This window comes from Pinus tabuliformis, chromosome 2_1 (assembly GCF_031772625.1).
Source record: "Pinus tabuliformis cultivar Carrire ecotype Pingquan chromosome 2_1, CPIR1, whole genome shotgun sequence".
Classification (NCBI taxonomy): domain Eukaryota; kingdom Viridiplantae; phylum Streptophyta; class Pinopsida; order Pinales; family Pinaceae; genus Pinus; species Pinus tabuliformis.
In genome coordinates this window covers 406,599,126-406,619,562 of record NC_142299.1, presented here as the reverse complement: position 1 = coordinate 406,619,562, position 20,437 = coordinate 406,599,126, and the positions used below count along the sequence as shown (strand labels likewise).

The 20,437-nt window shown below is 38.6% G+C and overlaps 1 pseudogene; it reads left to right on the top strand.

Moving 5' to 3' along the window:
• The first annotated feature begins 915 nt into the window (after nt 1–915).
• LOC149200622 (transcriptional corepressor LEUNIG-like) lies at nt 916–12,902 on the top strand (annotated as a pseudogene).
• Nucleotides 12,903–20,437: the final 7,535 nt, after the last annotated feature.

Here is a 20,437-nt window from a genome sequence, read left to right as displayed (position 1 = left end):
ACAAAAAAGAAGAGTGAAATTTGCAGACCCCATCCTCGTAATGGTAAATTGGGAATTAGATTATCATGGTGACCACCTCCAGTTCTCGGAGTAGATAACGGGGTGTGTTACAACGATCCTCATCAGCAATAGGATAAGAGTGCATCTGCACTTACAATTGATAGTAGCCTGTCAAACTCATTCCGTGGAAATGATCAGGTATATAGTATGATGGGGCCAAGTCGTGGTGCCAAGAGTATCGGTCCAGGAAAGGTAATCATGTGGAAGTATAAGAAGCTCAAGAATATTTAGTTGGGTTACGTATGTTTTTTATGGTGCAGACATGTACTGGTGCATAAGATATATTTCCATGGTCAATGATAATAGTTTTTATGTTTTTTCTAGTTAGATGAATGGAATTGACTCCAAAATGTCAAAGCTGCAAGTTTTCATATTTTCCATTTGAAATGGGGCTTACCTTTGTCGTGTTGCGGTTTTGAAAGGATGTCTCCAAGACTCAAACTACAAGAACAAGTAAACAACCTGGTTCCTCTTCTAGTCCTGCAATTGGTTCTAGAACAGTGAATAATGATGGCCCTTCCCTAAGCTTTGCACTCTCAGCACCATCTGCTTAGACACTTGGTGATGTGTTGTCTATGGCAGGTGCATTGTAACACAATGCTAGCTCATATAAGCCTCTACTTATGTATGGATTAGATGGGGCGGTTGCTTCCCCATCAAACCAATTGGTAAGGATAAAAAAATTTATTTACAATTCTGTAAATAATTTTACTAAGCTTAAATTGAAACTTCTTTAGCAAGTTTCCTAGTAAATTATTATAAAAAATGTTGCATACAGTATCATGATCACTCTATTTTGGCAGTATGATGATAAATAACTTTAACTACAAGTTGATATGGATCGCTTTAGGGAGGATGGAATCTAGATTGTTGGATGACAATCTGGAGTCATTTTTTCATGATGATACATATCTAGGAGATCTAGATGGGAGATGCATGGATGTCACTAAATGTATGAGAAATAGGTCCAAGCTAGAGCTGTACAAGTAGGGAGATTACTAAATCACTATAAATGTTGCATCAAGCAAGAAATAGAGAGACTATTTGTAAATATTCTAACATTATTTGAGGTTCTCGTGATATTTGTTGGCATCCTTTAAATGAAATGAAATGTTATAAATACCAATCATGTCAACACAAACACATTTTTTAACTTAAAGGGTTTTCCTTTAGTGAGTTTGGTTCCCTTTGAGCTAGTACGAGTAAAGTTGTATGATTCCACTTATTTTCTAATGGTAAATTACTATTCAGTGATGGACATGAGAAGAAGGCAAGGAATGGTTTCCATCTATGTCTGACATTCACAAATCAATTTGTATAAGGATTGGAATGGTGACTAATTTATTATGAAATATTGTGGGAATGTAGGCAATGTTGTGGAATATGGAGACACCGAGAGTTTGAAGCAACCTTGAACAACATAACTTATTAATTATTGATTTGTGTTTTAGTTCCAACTCAGCTCGCTTGGCTACATCATCATTAAATAAAACAATCAGGTTTTGGGATGAAAAGAATGTCAGTATGCAATTCATTTCCCCTTTTCTATTTTTGATATGGATATTAACTTATAGTTCATCAATGTCATTATTTAATTCATTTCCCCTTTTCTACTTCTGATATGGATATTAACTTATAGGTCATCAATCATGTGTTCAGAAGCAAATGTTTCCAAACAAAGATAAATGGGTCAATATTTGTTATTCCAAATGATATATGCCCTAGATTATTATTTATTTCTGAATAAAAATATCAATCTTGAAAAAATTCACATGTTTGATCATTGTACGTGTGTTACTGGGGAACTATCTATTTTTGTTTCCTTATATATTTGAAACTTCTAGTACATGCCTGGGAAACATTGAACAAGGAAGACAATAAAATAATAGATTCCATACAGTTAACTTCTTTAGCTTTCAACATAAGTCATCATGAATAGAGAGAGATACTAACAAGAAAAATTTGTGAAATCGCTTTTTATAGCACATTTTTTATTCCATTCATGTGTTTTTCCTTTTTTCAAGTATTGTTTTACCTTTAAAAATTAAGAGATGGTTCAATTATCCCCTCTCAAATAATTCCCATTAAGGGACATGCAAAATAGGTTTGCTTCAGATCTTAGCAGCACATTTGATATATTGTTGCATCTTTCTAATGATCAAGGGCCTTGCATGATAGATTTTCTTGAGATCTTAGTGGCATATTTGATATATTGTTGCAGCTTTTTAATATTGTTATCCTCTTAAAGTTTGAAGACGAACAATTCATCCTCTCGCAAAATGATGCTTGGTTGTTTCATTTTCTCTTGTATTTTTGTGACATAATGGGCTTAGAATTTTGTTTTCCTCTAGATATTAGCATTGCTTTAGTTATAAATTCAAGAAAAAAAATTCATTCAACATGAAAATACATTTCCTGCTTGATTAACCATTTCATAAATACTAACCTTGGTTTAAATAAATTCTAAGTAGACTAGTTTCTAAATGATAACCGTGTAGCACCTGTTGTTGCTTTCATTAATTGGGCTGCTTTGGTACCTTCTTGGTACATGCAAGCATTTGAATTTTATTTTATTTTTTTGATAATATATTTGGGTGGAGGATGGCCATTATAAGTTGATGTCATCCAAGCATTTACTCAATGGGCATTCTCTCTTAAAGAGTGGTTGCTCCCAAATCTTGTATTAGACAAGTCAAATCATTCTAACATATTGTTATTTGTTAAATCCAAGCTATTCATTGAGAATATTTACTGGTCATTTACGAACCGTTATGTCTCTTTTTTTCCACCTAAACAATGATTTTCTCAGCTCTTGTGATGGAGAAAATGAAATGAGTTATTGTAGTGTTAATTAGGGCATTTGTGTTGGGTCCCTATAATACTAGTGATTACCCCATTAGTATTGTAGTTATACCCCTTATTAATATTGTTGTGCCCCTATTGCCCCCATATTGTTATTAATCTACCCCATAGAATCCCTCTATTGTTATTTTTGTGGCTTTATATTATTATTGTTAGGTCGGCTGGGTTATATTGTGACTTCTTAGACTCCTATATATTGAAAGGAGGTTTTGTCATTTGAATCATCGAAGAATTGTTCATTTATGTAATGTAAAGGAGGTTTCCCCCTTGAGGAGGCTGAATTCTAAGGCATTGATCTATCTTTTCTATCTTTTCTTGAGCTAGTTTCATAACATTTGGTATCAGAGCCTTGGATTCTAAGGTTTCGCTGCTCCAAACAGGTCATCGTGGAATTTTCGCTATAACTTTTTTCTGCGACGTTTCAGAAGTTGCAAAAAAAAACCCATTTGAGAATAAATCGTGCTGAACCTCGGATCCAAATTTCAAAGATTTTTGTGCTATATTTACGGAGATATGATCTGAGGAAGTTGGTGTTTTTGCAGACTCCTGATTTACATTCCAAACAGGTGACCTAGGAAAATCATCATAACTTTCTCTCTAAGCATCGGATTGAAATTTCGTAAGAAGGTACAAAAAGAGGAGAGGTTGTAGCTTCCTGTATGCATTTTTTAGATCCAAAGTTCAAAATAGTGACTCGTGGCACGTCATACAAGTTCGCTCTACTGAACTAGTCTATAATCAAGTCACTGTGGGAGATTTTGCGTAACACTTCCTTGGAGAATCCAAATTGTGTCAGACTTGTGGCATTGGAAAGAGGACATAGAGGGCTAATGCAGATCACAAATTCAGAACTAGACGATCAGAAAGTACAGAGATACATAAGATGCAATATCAAGCTCCTACAAAGTGAAAAACGGTGTGTAGATTTTCTTAAATTTTTGCTTAAGCTTGGTTTGAAAATTTATTTTGAAGGAATTCAAAGGGCATAGTAGAGAATTATTATCGGTAACTGATGTCCTGAGGAAAGAAAATGCAAACACCTAGTAAGGAACCCGAATGCTCGAGCATGACTCATGAAGAAGAGGAAGAAATGCTGCATGATATATCAAAATTACAAGAACAAGTGCAACAAATGTCACTGTCACAAAAGTTAACAGAAGCTAAGATAAATGGCATGGAAGCTAAGATGAATTGCATGGAAGCTAAAATGAATGGCTTGGAAGCTAAGATGGACAACTTGAAAATAGATTTGAACACAAATTTGAAGACAGGCATGGCAGATTTGAAGACAGATTTGACAAATTTTCTACAAGAAATACTTACCAATGGTGAAAAGGTAGTAAAGGAAACTTATGATGCGAACAAAAGAAATGTTAATCATGATTTCTTAGACTCTAATGTGGGATAGAAAACCCACCATATTCCAAAAATCGATATGAGGAATTTTGATGGCAAGGATCTCGCAACATGGATATTACAAATGGAGCAATTTTTCGATCTCAATAATGTGCAAAACACACAAAAGGTACGTATGGCAACTTTATATTTGGAACCAAATTAGTAGTATGGTATCAATGGCTTTTATATCATAAACAATTTATCACTTGGGCAATTTTTATGGAAGAATTGATAGCACATTATGAGGATACAAAAAGCAACACTTTTTTTAGCCAATTGATAAGTCTCAAACAAAAGGGTTCAATAATGGAGAACATTGAGGAGTTCCAAAAATTGAACATAAGGGTAAAAGATATTCTAGAGGAGCATAGGATTGATGTGTTCATAGGGTCTTTAAAGGATAATATCCAACATGATGTTCGCCTTTGGGAACCTGATTCATTAGAGAAGGCATTCAAGTTAGCAAGAAAAATGGAAAGCAAAGTTATGGCAACCAGGAAGCATACCACTCACAACTATAAAGACAGAAGTGTTGTTGCCCCTAGTATTCCACAACCTATAAGTTTGACACCACAACAATTGGAAGAAAAAAGAGCAAAAGGGCTTTGTTACAGTTGTGATAGAAAATACACTAAAGGTCATAAGTGTGCCGAGAAGAAATTATTCTACATAGATTGTGAAGAGGAAGAAGAAAAGGAGCAAGAAAGGTCAAAAGAAGAGGATATACTCCAGGAACAAAGCCTAGATGAAGAACAAATAAATCTGACCATATCTTGTAATGCATTGGCAGGAATTACCACTCCTAAAACCATCAAGATAGAAGGACAAATCAAGAAGAAAAAGGTAATAGTGTTGATTGATTCAGGAAGCACCCACAATTTTATTCATTGTAAGGTAACAAAAGAATTGAATTGCTTCATATATCTAGCACCAGAGTGTCAAGTGATGATTGCAAATGGAGGAACAATAAATTGCTTTGGAAAGTGCCATAATATCAAGCTATCCATGGGAGAATATGTATTGACTAGCCCAATGCTTTCCATTCCAATGGGAGGTGTTGATGTTGTACTAGGAGTCTAATGGCTACAATCCTTGGGTACAATAGCTTTTAATTTTCAAGAACTTTTCATCAAATTTTCTACGAAAGGAAAGGAAGTTGAATTAATGGGTATTGCAGGGAAACCAGGAAAGATAATCAGCTCTAATGGTATGACAAAGCTTCTAAAGGAATAAAGAGGTGTAATTGCACAATTATGTTCGCTAGATGTTTCCATATCGGAATCATCTATTTCTCACAATCTCCAAAAAGTCCTGGAAAATCATTCCAAGGTATTTGAGACTCCCAAAGGTCTCCCACCTATGCGTGATCATGATCATGCTATTCATCTGATTCCAGGAAGTGTTCCTCCAAACATCAGGCCGTACAGATATCCCTATGTCCAAAAGAGTGAAATTGAATGTATGGTATAATTCAACCGAGTCAAAGTTCTTTCTCTGCTCTAGTAGTATTGGTGCACAAGAAGGATGGATCATGGCACATGTGTCTGAATTATAGGGAGCTCAACAAGCTCACTATTAAAGATAAGTTCCCCATTCCTGTCATTGATGAATTACTGGATGAATTGCATGGATCAATTTACTTCACCAAGTTGGATCTTTGTTCAGGATATCATCAAATCAGAATGAAGACTGAAGACATTTCAAAAATAGCATTTAGAACTCATGAGGGTCATTATGAATTTTTTGTCATGCCTTTTGGCCTTACCAATGCACCTTCAACATTTCAAGGTTTGATGAATTCAATTTTCAAACCATTCCTTAGAAAATTTGTGTTAGTATTTTTTGATGATATACTAATCTAAAGCAAGTCTTGGAAAGATCATGTTGAACATGTTGATAGGGTGCTACAACTATTGGAGGAGAAACAATTATATGCAAAAAGATCCAAATGTTTCTTTGGAGTCCAAGAGGTGGAATATCTAGGTCATATTGTATCTCATGAAGGATTTAAGGTAGACCCTAGCAAAATTAAAGCCATTAAGGAACGGAAAATCCCCACATCCATAAAGCATCTGCGACGATTTCTCGGGTTGATTGGGTATTATCGCAAGTTTGTTAAGAATTATGGGAGAATAGCAGCACCTCTAACAACATTATTGAAGAAAGATGCATTTTCATGGACTCCGGAAGCAACAAAGGCCTTTGAACATCTTAAAGAGGCAATGTGCCAAGCACCGGTCTTAGCTACACTGGACTTCACAAAAACATTTATTGTCGAATGTGATGCTTCAGGAAGTGGAATTGGTGCTATCCTAATGCAAGATGAAAGACCCATTGCTTTTGAAAGTCGTCCAACCAAAGGAAAGTTTTTAAGCAAAGCTATTTATGACAAGGAAATGTTGGCAATACTCCATGCACTTAAGAAATGGCAACCCTACCTAATGGGAAGACACTTCAAGGTAAAAATAGATCATGATAGCCTTAAATACTTTTTAGAACAAAGATTATCCTCTGAAGAGCAACAAAAGTGGGTCACAAAGATGTTGGGTTATGACTTAGAAAGGATGAGGATGTGGAAGCATTGTTGTGCGCCATTTCTATTATACAACCAGATTGGATAAACGGAGCAAGGGAGGAATGGAAGAATGAAGAAAAAGTGTGGGCACTTATTCGAAAGTTACAACAAGATTCCAGTACGTCTGATACATTTAGCTGGAAAAATGATTCGTTATGGTACAAAGATCGCTTATACCTCTGTAAGAATTCCTATCTAAAACAAAAGATTCTTATGGAATTGCACACTTCTCCCTTAGGAGGGCACTCAGGATTTTTAAAAACTCACCACAGGGTTAAGAAGGATTTTTTTTGGGATTGCCTTAAATCAGATATTCAAAAGTTTGTGGCAGAATATTTGGTTTGCCAACAAAATAAAGTTGAAACAATTAAGACACCAAGTCTATTACAACCTCTATCCATTCCAAGCCAACGTTGGGAGGAGGTTTCAATGGATTTTATCACAGGTTTACCCAAGTCTAAGGGAAAGAGTATCATCATGGTGGTAGTTGACATACTTACCAAGTATGCACACTTTTGTGCATTATCACATCCATCTAAATCCAGTACAATTTCTACTGCATTTATGGAAACAATTCAAAAGCTACATGGAAACCCAAAGATTATTGTAAGTGATAGAGATCCCATTTTCACTAGAAACTTTTGGACAAAATTATTTTCTTGTCTTGGTACTCAGTTAGCTCATAGCTCATATTATCATCCTCAATCCGATGGGCAAACTGAGATAGTAAACAAATGTTTGGAAGGATATCTTCGTTGGTTTGTATCTCATAAACAGACACAATAGATCAAATGGTTGCCTTTGGCTGAATGGTGGTATAACACTTCCTTCCATATGGAAACAAAAATGACCCCATTTATGGCACTTTATGGGTATCAACCACCATCCATCACATCATATTTAAGAGAAAATTCTAAGGTTCAGGCAGTGGAGCATCACATCGAACATCAACAACAAGTCCTCCAACACTTAAAGGATAACCTCGTGTTGGCACAAAATAGAATGAAACAACAGGCAGATCAACATCGCAGTGAAAGAAGTTTTGATGTAGGTGATTGGGTATTCCTACGGCTACAACCATATAAGCAAATGTCCCTCAAGCAAGCTAACAAGGATAATAAATTATCACCAAAGTATTATGGTCCGTACAAGGTGTTGCAAAAGATTGGTACTATGGCATACAAATTGGAGCTTCCTGCAACTTCTCGATTGCACCCAGTTTTCCACATTTCATGTTTAAAGAAGGTTATAGATGACAAGCTCCCAGCTCAAACAATATTGCTAGAACTTGACGAGGAAGGAAAAATTATATTGGAACCGGAAGCAGTCATAGAAACAAGAACTCGACAGCTACGAAATCGATCAATTTCGGAGAATCTTATCAAGTGGAAGAACTTATTCGCTGAATATTCCACATGGGAGGATGAGAATTTTATAGAGAAGTATCCAGAACTACTCAAGCATTGAGGACAACACATTTTTGAAGGAGAGGGGCATGCTGGGTCCCTATAATACTAGTGATTACCCCATTACTATTGTAGTTATACCCCTTATTAATATTGTTGTGCCCCTATTGCCCCCATATTGTTATTACTCTGCCCCATAGAATCCCTCTATTGTTATTTTTGTGGCTTTATATTATTATTGTTAGGTTGGTTGGGTTATATTGTGACTCCTTAGACTCCTATATACAGAAAGGAGGTTTTTCATTTGAATCATCAAAGAATTGTTCATTTATGTAATGTAATGGAGGTTTCCCCCTCGAAGAGGCTGAATTCTAAGTCGTTGATCTATCTTTTCTATATTTTCTTGAGATGGTTTCATAACAATTTTCACAAGAACATTTAAGGTAGGCAATTTATAAAGTATATGTTTTTTAGCTCTATGTAATTAATAGCGATGAATGCACTATGCTAGATCAGATGTTGTACACATTAAATTATGCAGGAATTATTATTGATTTCACTTACTTCATGGGGTGGTATGAGTCAAGTGCGATTTCAAATAGGAGTTGGCATATTTCTTGCAGCCACTACAAAAAATGTTGTACCAATTTTTTATGTTGAGACTGAGCACTATTTGCATACTTTACAGGTATGTTTGTGTTATCATGCATTCACATTCAGTATTTTGTTATGCACACTAAACTTCTAAGTAATATTGGATGAATATTCTGAGTTTGTTGATTCTCTTAGTTTTTCTTAAATTGGTTTACTTAAGGTATCTGTAGTTTCCACATGTGATGCTTATATCTCCTAATTTTTTAAATATATTCTGGAAATATCTTCAGTGGTTGTAAACATTTATCGGATTTAGATAAAGAAAGGATTGGAAATGATTAGTATCTTTAATATATTTATTATTTCATAGGCATACAAAGCCCATGCACTCAGGTTGTTGGGATACAAGTGGAGAATATTTTGTGGCTATAGTATGGTCTTTTCGTTCTAGAAAACAAGGTGAACGTGTACATGAACTAAGCTATATTGGAAATAAATTCCATTCAATGTTCTTTCATCCAAGCTATCCAAAACTTTTGGTAATCAGATGTCAAGTATTGGTTTACCTTTAAAAGTTAAGAGATGGTTCAATTATCCCCTCTCAAATAATGCTCGTTAAGGGACATGCAAGTTAGGTTTGCTTCAGATCTTATCAACACATTTGATATATTGTTGTGTCTGTTTAATGATCAAGTGCCTTGCATGATAGGTTTTCTTGAGATCTTAGAAGCATATTTGATATATTGTTGCAGCTTTCCAATACTATTGTCCTCTTAAGACAAACAATTCATCCTCTCACAAAATGATGCTTGGATTTTTCATTTTCTCTTGTACTTTTGTGACATAATGGGCTTATAATTTTGTTTACCTTCGGATCTTTGCATTTCTTTTGTTATAAATTCAAACAAAACCTTCCATTCAATGTGAAAATGCATTCCTTGCTTGATTAACCATTTCAGAAATACTAAACTTGGTTTAAATAAATTCTAAGTACTCTAGTTTCTAGATGATAACCATCTAGCACCTGATGTTGCTTGCATTGATTGGGATGCTTTGGTACCTTCTTGGCACATGCAAGCATTCGAATTTTATTTTATTTTAATTTTTGATAATAAATTTGGGTGGATCTGGATGGCCATTATAAGTTGATGTCATCCAAGCATTTATTCAATGGGCATTATTTCTTAAAGAGTGGTTGCTCTGAAATCTTGTATTAGATAGGTCAAATCATTCTAACATATTGTTATTTTTTACAACCAGGCTATTCATTGAGAACATTTACTAGTCATTTAGGAACTGTTGTCTCTTAATTTCCATCCAAACAATGATCTTCTCTGCTCTTGTGATGGATAAAATGAAATGTTTTATTGTAGTGTTAATCAGGGCATTTGCACAAGAACATTTAAGGTGGAAAAATTATAAAGTATATGTCTTTTAGCTCTATGTAATTAATCACAATGAATGCACTATGCTAGTTGAGATGTTGTACACATTAAATTCTAAAAGAATTATTCTTGATTTCAATTACTTCACAGGGTGGTATGAGTCAAGTGCAATTTCAAATAGGCGTTGGTAGACTTCTTGCAGCCATTGCAAAAAATCTTGTATCAATTTTTGATGTTGAGACTGAGCATAATTGCATTTTTTACAGGTATGTTTTGTGTTATCATGCATTCACATTCAGTCTTTTGTTATGCATGCTAAACTTCTAGGTAATATTGGATGAAGATTCTGAGATTGTTGATTAAATTGGTTTACATAAGGAGTTTGCAGTTTCCACATGTGATGCCTATATCTTCTATTTTTTTAAATATGTTATGGAAATATCTTCAGTGGTTGTAAACATTGATCAGATTTAGATAAAGAAAGGCTTGGAAATGATTAGTATATTTAATATATTTATTATTTCAGAGGTATACAAAACCTGTGCACTCAGTTTGCTGGGACACAAGTGGAGAATATTTTGTGGTTGTAAGTGAGTATTCTGTTAGGGTATGGTCTTTTCGTTTTGGAAAAGAAGGTGAATGTGTGCATGAACTGAGTTGTAGTGGAAATAAATTCCATTCATGTGTCTTTCATCCAAGCTATCCAAAAATTTTGGTAATTGGATGTCAAGTATTGTTTTACCTTTAAAATTAAAAGATGGTTCAATTATCCCCTCTCAAACAATGCCCCTTAAGGGACTTGCAAGATATGTTTTCTTTAGGCCTTAGCAACACATTTGATATATTGTTGTGTCTTTCTAATGATCATGGGCCTTGCATGATAGGTTTGCTTGAGATCTTAGCGACACATTTGATATATTGTTCCAATTTTCTAATATTGGTGTCCTCTTAAACTTTGAAGACGAACAATTCATCCTCTCACTAAATGATGCCTGCCTTTTTCATTTTCTCTTGCATTTTTGTGGCATAATGGGCTTAGAATTTTGTTTTCCGCAAGGCCTTAACATTGCTTTTGTTATAAATTCAAGAAAAATCTTCCATTCAATATGAAAATACATTTATTGATTGATTTACCATTTCATAAATACTAACCTTGGTTTAATAAATTCTAAGTACACTAGTTTCTAGATGATACCCATCTAGCACCTGTTGTTGCTTTCATTGGTTGGGATGCTTTGGTACCTTCTTGGCACATGCAAGAATTTGAATTTTATGTTATTTTAATCTTTTATAATAGATTTGGGTGTAGGATGTCTGTTATAAGTTGATTTCATCCAAGCATTTACTCAATGGGCATTCTCTCTTAAAGAGTGGTTGCTCCCAAATCTTGTATTAGACAGGTCAAATCATTCTAACATATTGTTATTTGTTACAATCAAGCTATTCATTGAGAATGTTTACTGATCATTTAGGAATTTTTATGTCTCTTGATTTCCAATATCCAAACAATGATCTACTCTACTCTTGTGATGGAGAAAATGAAATGTGTTATTATAGTGCTAATCAGGGCATTTGCACAAGAAATTTTAAGGTGGACAATTTATAAAGTATAATTTTTTTAGATGTGTAATTAATCGTGATGAATTCACTATGCTAGATAAGATTTTATACACATCAAATTTTGAAAGACTTATTCTTGATTTAACTTACTTCACAGGGTGGTATGAGTCAAGTGTGATTTCAAACATGAGTTGGCAGACTTCCTACAACCACTACAGAAAATGTTGTATCATTTTTTTATGTTGAGACTGAGCACAATTTGCATTCTTTACAGGTACGTTTTGTGTTATCTTGCATTCATAGTCAGTTTTTTGTTATGCACATTAAACTTGTAAGTAATATTGGATGAAGATTTTGAGTTTGTTGATTCTCTTAGTTTTGTTGAAATTGCTTTACTTAAGGTATATGTAGTTTCCACATGTGATGCATGTATCTTCTAAAAAAAAATGGAAATATCTTTAGTGGTTATAAACATTTATCAGATTTAGATAAAGAAAGGCTTGGAAATGATTAGTATCTTTAATATATTTATTATTTCATATGCATACAAGGCCCGTGTACTCAGTTTGTTGGGATAGAAGTGGAGAATATTTTGCAGTTGTAAGTGAGGATTCTGTTAGGGTATGGTTTTTTCATTCTGGAGAAGAATGTGAATGTGTACATGAACAAAGTTGTAGTGGAAATAAATTCCATTCATGTGTATTTCATCCAAGCTATCCAAAACTTTTGGTAATTCGATGTTATCAAGTTAGTCACGTTCGGTATTTGACTTCAAAACATTACTTATATAATATGGGTTTTTTTCCTTGTAAGAGTTGGTAACTTTTGGTAATTATCAGATTAGTCATGTTCAGTATTTGAATTCGAAACTATTACTTATTTAATATGAGATTTTTCCTTATAAGAGTTGGTAATGATAGACGTTGTGATTGAGATATGTGATTTGTTGATCTTTATTGTGTTTGATTGCAATCACTGGAGCTATGGAATATGGAAGAAAACAAGAGTATGACCCTTCTTGCACATGATACCCAAACAAGAATTGAAGAAAGAGGAGAATAATAACACTAGAGCAACAAATGCAAAAAGAGAGAGAGAAGAGAACTAGTCTAGTGATACCCTTAAAGCCAATATCCCGCATGAGACACACGCGTAAAAATTGATGGTCATGCCTTTAGAGTTGGTGAATTCACTTGCAATGTGTTGACAAGACAATGATAATGTTTTGAAGTGATGAAACAATATTTGATGTGTAAATTATAGTCCAACCAATATTTAGTTGGAAATTCATATGTAATACTTGACATTTCATATAATATAATTTATGTGGTTGAAGTTATTTATAGTTGTACGTGATATTATTGAGTATTGTAATTAACATATGTAATTTTTTTGTTTTCATATTAGATGAACATCCACATTATATGACGTTTTTTTTAATTTAGTCACAAAATAATACTAATTAATTTATGCTGATTAACAATGAACATATAGAACAATAGTGGGGAAGGCACTCTGCAACCTAGGGTTTCTGCGAGACTCTGCAACGGCGCAGACTGTTTCTTCTCTGCCTCCACCTACCGTCTGCCTACCTCATCGTGACAGCAGACCATTGGCTTAATCTGTGCGGCAATGGATTCCCCCCGGGGGGGCTTCAAAGCCTTCCCCTCCTTCTGATAGAGATCCTCCAGCACAGCAACGGACATCGCCCTCTGGGCCAGAACAAGAAGATGCGGACAAAAGAGATTCCCCACTGCAAGAAACGACAAATGCTTCCACTGATCAGTCAGACAGGCGCAGTGAAGTACCAGAAGGAAAGATAGGGCAACAGGAAATGCCCAAGGTTACATCAAAGACATGCAAACCCATAGCAGCTGAAAGGCCCAAGATAGAACTTCCCAGCCATAGAATCAATGGTCAAATCCAGTATATGAAGGACCATGCGCTCATTGGAAAATTTATTGGATTCTGGCCGACTGAAAAAGCTTTGCAAGGATGGATCTCTACCAAATGGAAACCCAAGGGTCATGTCACCCTGTAGCTAGGACCAAAGGGGTTCTTCACTGCGATCTTCATCTGCATCGAAGATCGGAATAGAATCATGGATGAAGGTCCCTATTTCTTCAACTCCGCTGGTTTGTATTTAAGGGAATGGGTAGAGAGATTTAACCCGGACAAGGAGGATTTCAGCTGGGCACCAGTATGGATCAGGATGTACTCGCTCCCGTCGGAATACTGGGATGAAGAATCACTCAGAGACATTGGCAAAGGGCTGGGGGAGTTTATAAAAATTGCTGAAGAAACGAAGCTGCGCAGATACACTTCCTATGCCCGTATCTATGTCTTCATGCACCTGGACAAAGCCCTTCTGGACTCGGTAAGCCTCTTCCATGATGACTATGAATGGATTCAACCCTTGGATTATGAACATGTACCCTTTCGCTGTCGTAAGTGTCATGCCCATGGGCATCTTTTTCAAGATTGTCCTCTAAATGCTAAACCCCAAACCTCTGATCCCTCAGACAAGCCAACCCATGATGGCTTCACCAAAGTTGCAAATCACAAAAGATCGCACAAAAAACCTTCCTCAGGGAAAAAACCCCAGCAGGACGCTGCCTCCATTCCTTCCACAAGCAACAACTTTGAGGTTCTTGCTAAAACCTCAGAAGAACCACCTCCGAACTCGTTGCCCATCCCTCCACTGATCATCTCGTCCTCTCTCCCCCCTCCATCTGGTTCCTCTCCCAATCCCCTGCCCCCAAATGACATCAATGGGATTCCTGAGGTGGCTCGAAAGGACCCTGAATGGAAATCTAATGATATGGATGTTGACGGTTTCCCCAGCCAATCCTTGCACTTAGCAATCACTTCAGATGAAAAGAGTCAGACGCAACAAATGGATGAAGAACCGGAAAGCATTGATTTGGGAGGACTTGACATTCTCGAGCTCAAACAAGCATGCAGAAAGAAGGACTATGACAAGATTCCAGAGCATCAGCTCAACACACTGGAAGTCATCATCTCCAGGGCTTACCAACAACAACAACTGGGTATTCAGCCAGGTAGTCAATGGGATGGCGGCTTCCTTCCTAAAGACTCCAAAAAACGTGGGAGAAGGACAGATCTCCAAAGAACTATAGCAATAGGGAAAATCCTGGTAGACTCAGGTAGATATGCTAAGCTGACAAAGTATTACAAGCCCACCACTAATAGTGAATCATGAAGCTCACTTCATGGAATTTAAGAGGGCTCAACAGCCCCGGGAAACTCAGAATGATAAAAAACATGATAAAGCAGGAGCAGCCCCAGATTTTCTTTCTTCAGGAAACGAAATGTAATAGCAACACTCTTGGAAACATTCTCTCTAGAGCATGGCCAGGCTGTCACTCGGTTGTAGTGGATGCTTCGGGTGCCTCTGGGGGACTGGAAATTGCCTGGAACACGCAAGCTATAACGCTTTCAGACATTCATGCCTCCCATCACATTATTCAGGCTACTTTTCATATAATCGGCACCAACATCCATGGCCATCTCACCAATGTCTACTTCCCACAGGAAGCAGGCAACAAAATTGCTTTACTAGACACAATAGAAGCGCTTAACTTCAATAGAGTCCATCCTCTTTGGATCATTGGAGGAGACTTCAACATGATCACCAAGCTGGAGGAAAAGCAAGGTCGTGCCAAGCTAGAATAGGAAAATGGCCACTTTAAAGAATTTATCCAAAACAATTTGTTAATTGATCTGCAATTCTGCAATGGCACGCACACCTGGAGCAATCGCAGGGTTGGGAGGCAACAAATAGCTTCTAAACTAGACAGATTCCTCATCTCTGATAACGCGGTGCATCTTGGAGGCGACATCGTGGCATCAATTCTTCCATATTCAGGTTCTGATCATTGGCCTATCTCCCTCCAATGGCAAAGACCAGGCAACGCTACCAGGCGACCATTCCGCTTCGAAGCATTCTGGCTCTCCCATCCCGCCTTCAACGATCTCATCAGATCCACATGGAACAACTTCCCTTTGCCAGAGGGATCAAAAATGTTTCAGTTTCAACAGAAACTCAAATTTCTGAAATCCCAAATCAAGCGTTGGAATCAAGAGACTTTCAGTAACATCTTCCAGGCTCAACAAGATCTAAACAAAGAAATGAGAGAGCTCCAGCAACAGATAATCACAGAGGGATACAAGGAAGGGACTTTGGAACAAGAAAAGCACATTCACAATCAAATGGAGGAGAGGGGAAAGCAGGAGGAAATTCTCTGGAAGCAGAAATCTAGGATTAGATGGCTGAAAGAAGGAGAAAGGAACACTAAATTCTTCCACAGAACCACAATACAGAGAAGAATGCACAATACCATCTCTTTCATTCAAAAGCAAGGAGGGGAAAGAGTGGAAAATCATGCAGAGATCGAACAGGAGTTTATAAGCCACTTCCAGAAGGTTCATCAAGAACCCCAAACAGATAGACGGCCTGCTATAGAAAAAATCACTCAAAATGTGCCGAAAATTATCACAGAAGAACACAACGAACTCCTTCTTCGACCTGTTACGCCTCAGGAGGTGGATGTAGCTATGAACCAGCTCAAGGAGGGAAAAGCCCCGGGTCCGGATGGCTTCACTACTACTTTCTTCCACTCTTTCTGGGATCTTATAAAAGAGGAGGTATGGCTAGTGGTGGAGGAATCGCGTACTCTTCATTGGCTTCTGCCCTCTCTAAATTCAACTTTCATTGCCCTCATCCCAAAAGAAGAGAGCACCAGTACTCCAGACAAATTTTTCCCAATCGCTCTATGCAATGTTATTTACAAAGTGATATCTAAGGTCATTGCCAATAGGTTAAAGCCGCTTCTGCCCTTGCTCATATCGCCTGAACAATCTGGTTATGTAGAAGGAAGACAAATACTGGACGGCATTATCCTCACGCATGAAATCATACATTCCCTCAAGCACTCCAAACAGGCAGGTATGATTCTCAAGCTTGACCTCTCAAAAGCTTTTGATAAGCTAAGTTGGACCTATATTCAAAAAATGTTAACTGCTTTTGGTTTTTCCCCAATGTGGGTTCGATGGATTCTGAGCCTAATCTCCACAACTTTCTTCTCTATCCTCATAAATGGCATACCATCTCGTCCTTTCAGTCCCTCAAGAGGAATTAGGCAAGGAGATCCCCTCTCCCCATTCCTTTTCGTGCTAATGGCGGAAGGTTTGGGTCGCCATATCAAACATGCCCTCCTCTCCCAGCAGCTCAAAGGTTTATCCATTCACAACTCTCCTGCCATCACTCATCAACAGTTCGTTGATGACAACATGCTATTTGGGTACCCTTCGGTTCAGGAAGCCTCTCTGTTTAAATCCCTTTTGAATGACTTCTCTGATGCTTCAGGAACTAGCATCAACACGGCTAAATCGCAGATCTTCTTTTTTCACACCCCCCCTGTTACTCAACATGCCATTGCCCGTATCTTGGGCTTCTCCATAGCCTCCTTACCTTCCAAATACCTTGGAGCCCCCCTTATTGATTCTGCCATCAAGCACGCCTCTTGGCGTTTGCTCCTTGAGAAACTTGAATCTCGTCTCAATTTATGGACTCACAGAACACTGAACATAGCTAGCCGATTAGTGCTAATCAAAGTTGTGCTATAGGCAATGCCGCTCTACCTTTTCTCAATCCTTGCAGCGCCTAAATGGGTTATTAAAAAAATAAAAGCTCTACAACGCAATTTTCTTTGGGGTGCAACAGGCACAAATCGCAAATGGGCCTTGGTAAAATGGACAACAACTTGCAAGCCTAAAGAAAAAGGGGGTATAGGTCTGCGGGATCCTAGCTACAGCAATGCAATCATGGGCGCAAAAATTTGGTGGCAATGGCTCTCTACTCCCAACAAGCCATGGGCAGCCATATGGATAGCCAAATATGCCAATCATAGACCGACGGAGGAGCTTATTAGATTCACTCCCACTGAAAAAGGATCACTAATATGGAATGCTGCTAGACAACACTTCTTGCTGATCCAGCAACACAGTTTTTGGGAAATAAGAAATGGCAGAACTGCTCGGTTTTGGACGGATGCATGGAACCAACTACCAAAGCTCAACGGCATCCTTAGACAGCCTCCCTGCCAAGATTGGGAGGAGCAACAAAAGGAATTCGTCCAGCAACAGTGGACTCCAGAGACAGAACAAGGGTACAGACAATGGAAGCAAATCGACAGGCTGATCAGGAATGCAGATAACCAGACTAAGAAGAACCTGGAGAGGGAGCTCCAAAATCGACGTATTAGGTATTCCGAAGGCAGGGATATTCTAAGATGGGGTTACACTCCTAGAGGTTCCTTCACCACCAAAGAGGCTTATAAAATTATTTGCACAGATCCTACGCCCCTGGATCCCATCTGGGGCAGAATCTGGTCACCGGGCACTTGGCCCAAAGTCTCTCTCTTCCTCTGGCTTGTGGGGCACCGGAAAATCCTCACTTGGGACAAGCTTAGGAGAAGAAACTTTCATGGGCCCTCAATCTATCCCAATTGCAACTCTCAGGAGGAAACGCTCCAGCATCTCCTGGACTCTTGCACCTTTGCCAACCAGTTGTGGGAGAAGGCTAGCTTCCGTTGTCAAAAAAGATGCAGAGTGTCTGAAGACATCATCAACTCCATTCGCCATTGGCACCAAAACCCTTACAAAAGTGAAATTCTCAACCAATTATGGAGAATGATTCCTGGACTTCTCCTTTGGTCAATCTGGAAAGAAAGGAACAAGCGCATATTCAAAGATCAAAGCACTCCTTTAGAAATCATCTGGGGCAACTTTTGTCTCAATCTTAAAGAGACCTTGGCGCTTCGAACTTGGTATCCGGACGATTTTCCCACTCTTGCAAATGAGAAAGCCATTTGGGAAAACTGGAACATACAACTCCCACAAGGTACTCATAATCACAGACCCTCAGAAGGCATCAACATCAAAAAGCACTCATGGACCCCCCCTCCAAAGCACACTTTCAAGCTCAACTTTGATGGAGCTTCAAAGGGCAACCCTGGTAAAGCAGGATTTGGTGGCATATTTAGAAATCATGAAGGTTCGCCTCTCCTTATATACTTTGGAAACATAGGCTGGGACACGAACAACTCGGCTGAATTGGAGGGTCTCTGGCAAGGATTACTCCTTTCCCAGCGACATAACCTCCATCCTCTGGAGATCGAAGGTGATTCCCTAATCCTCATCAACATGGCCAAACAACTCCTCAATGGGGCTCATGCGCAAAAAATTGCCAATAGTTGGAGACTCGAAGCCAGATTGGATGCAATAGAACAATCGCTTCACAACAATCGGGCCATCATTTTCAATCATGTTAAGAGGGAAGGCAACAAGGTCGCTGATCTACTTGCCAATTTGGGGGTGGAAACTGAGTACACTCTACTCACAGGGGCTCTAGACATAATTCAGAAACATGATCAAGAACAGGAGTGCAAAACTCTGGTCCAAAGGGATGCAGCTCCCCCGGATGCGGGTGTATAATCTAGCCTTAAATGTGAAGGGATAGGGGTGTGGCGAGGTGGATCGACACCTACCTACCCAGTACAAAATGGTTAATAGAAGCATGGAAGATGGATCTCAGCATTCGTGAAGAGTAGGGCTCATCTTCTTCCACTCCAGAGGCTCTGGTTCTCCCATCATGTCCACCGCGCTGGTTAATTCCTACACACGCTCCGACCTACCTCAGAACATGGCGTTTCTCAATGCAACAGTTATGGAGGGTGCTTCTCGATGTGTGCAAGAGGATGATAAATTAAGGCTCAGCCATGGGCTTGCTGTGGAATCACCTTCGTTGATTCACTCGCATCATGTTCTCGCATCTGGCCTCAACTCTGATTTATGTCTATTTGATGTTGGTTCGGCCATCCCTGAGGCCTCTCGTGACTTGAAAGGGGAGGATAATTCGGAGCTTTGCTCTGTTCTTTTGGTAGAGAGGCCTCAGTCAATCCACTGGCTCTTCTCTTGGGCCTCTGGCCTTTATTTCAAAGTCTATCTAATTTTCTCTGACCCTGTCAACGCTGCTGCTTAGCCTTGCTTCTATCCCGCTACTGCTATCTCCCTGATGCCTCGCTTGCGACATAGAATGTGGTGCCGAAGAGGCCAGCCCCAGCGCGTGCCTTCTAGCCCTTCCTCCGAGTCACCTTCCCTTTCCAGTGAGTTGTTTGCAGGCCATTACCCCAACACCTGCAAGTGGGAGAGGGTGGCTTCATTCTTCTAGCCACCACCCAGCGCCACCTCCCACATCTGGCTCTGCAATTTTCACCTTCAGCAGCTCTCTGAATCGCCCAAGGATAATAGCTCATCTCTCGGTGGTTTTCCATGAGGCAGCTCAGTTGGAGGATTCTAGCTCTCATCTGGAGGGATTTGGGTCTGTCTCTGTTCCATCTTTGACCCTCCAGTTGGGGATTGGCAGTGCATCTTTGCAGGCTCCGGATGCTCAAGTTCGCAGCGCTCAAGATGTGGTGATGGCGTCGGTTGATCCTGGTCCTTCCGAGCTTGATGCTGCTCATGCAAGGGATCTGCCTGATTTCGGATGGTGCCGCATTGTGGAAGAGCCTCCA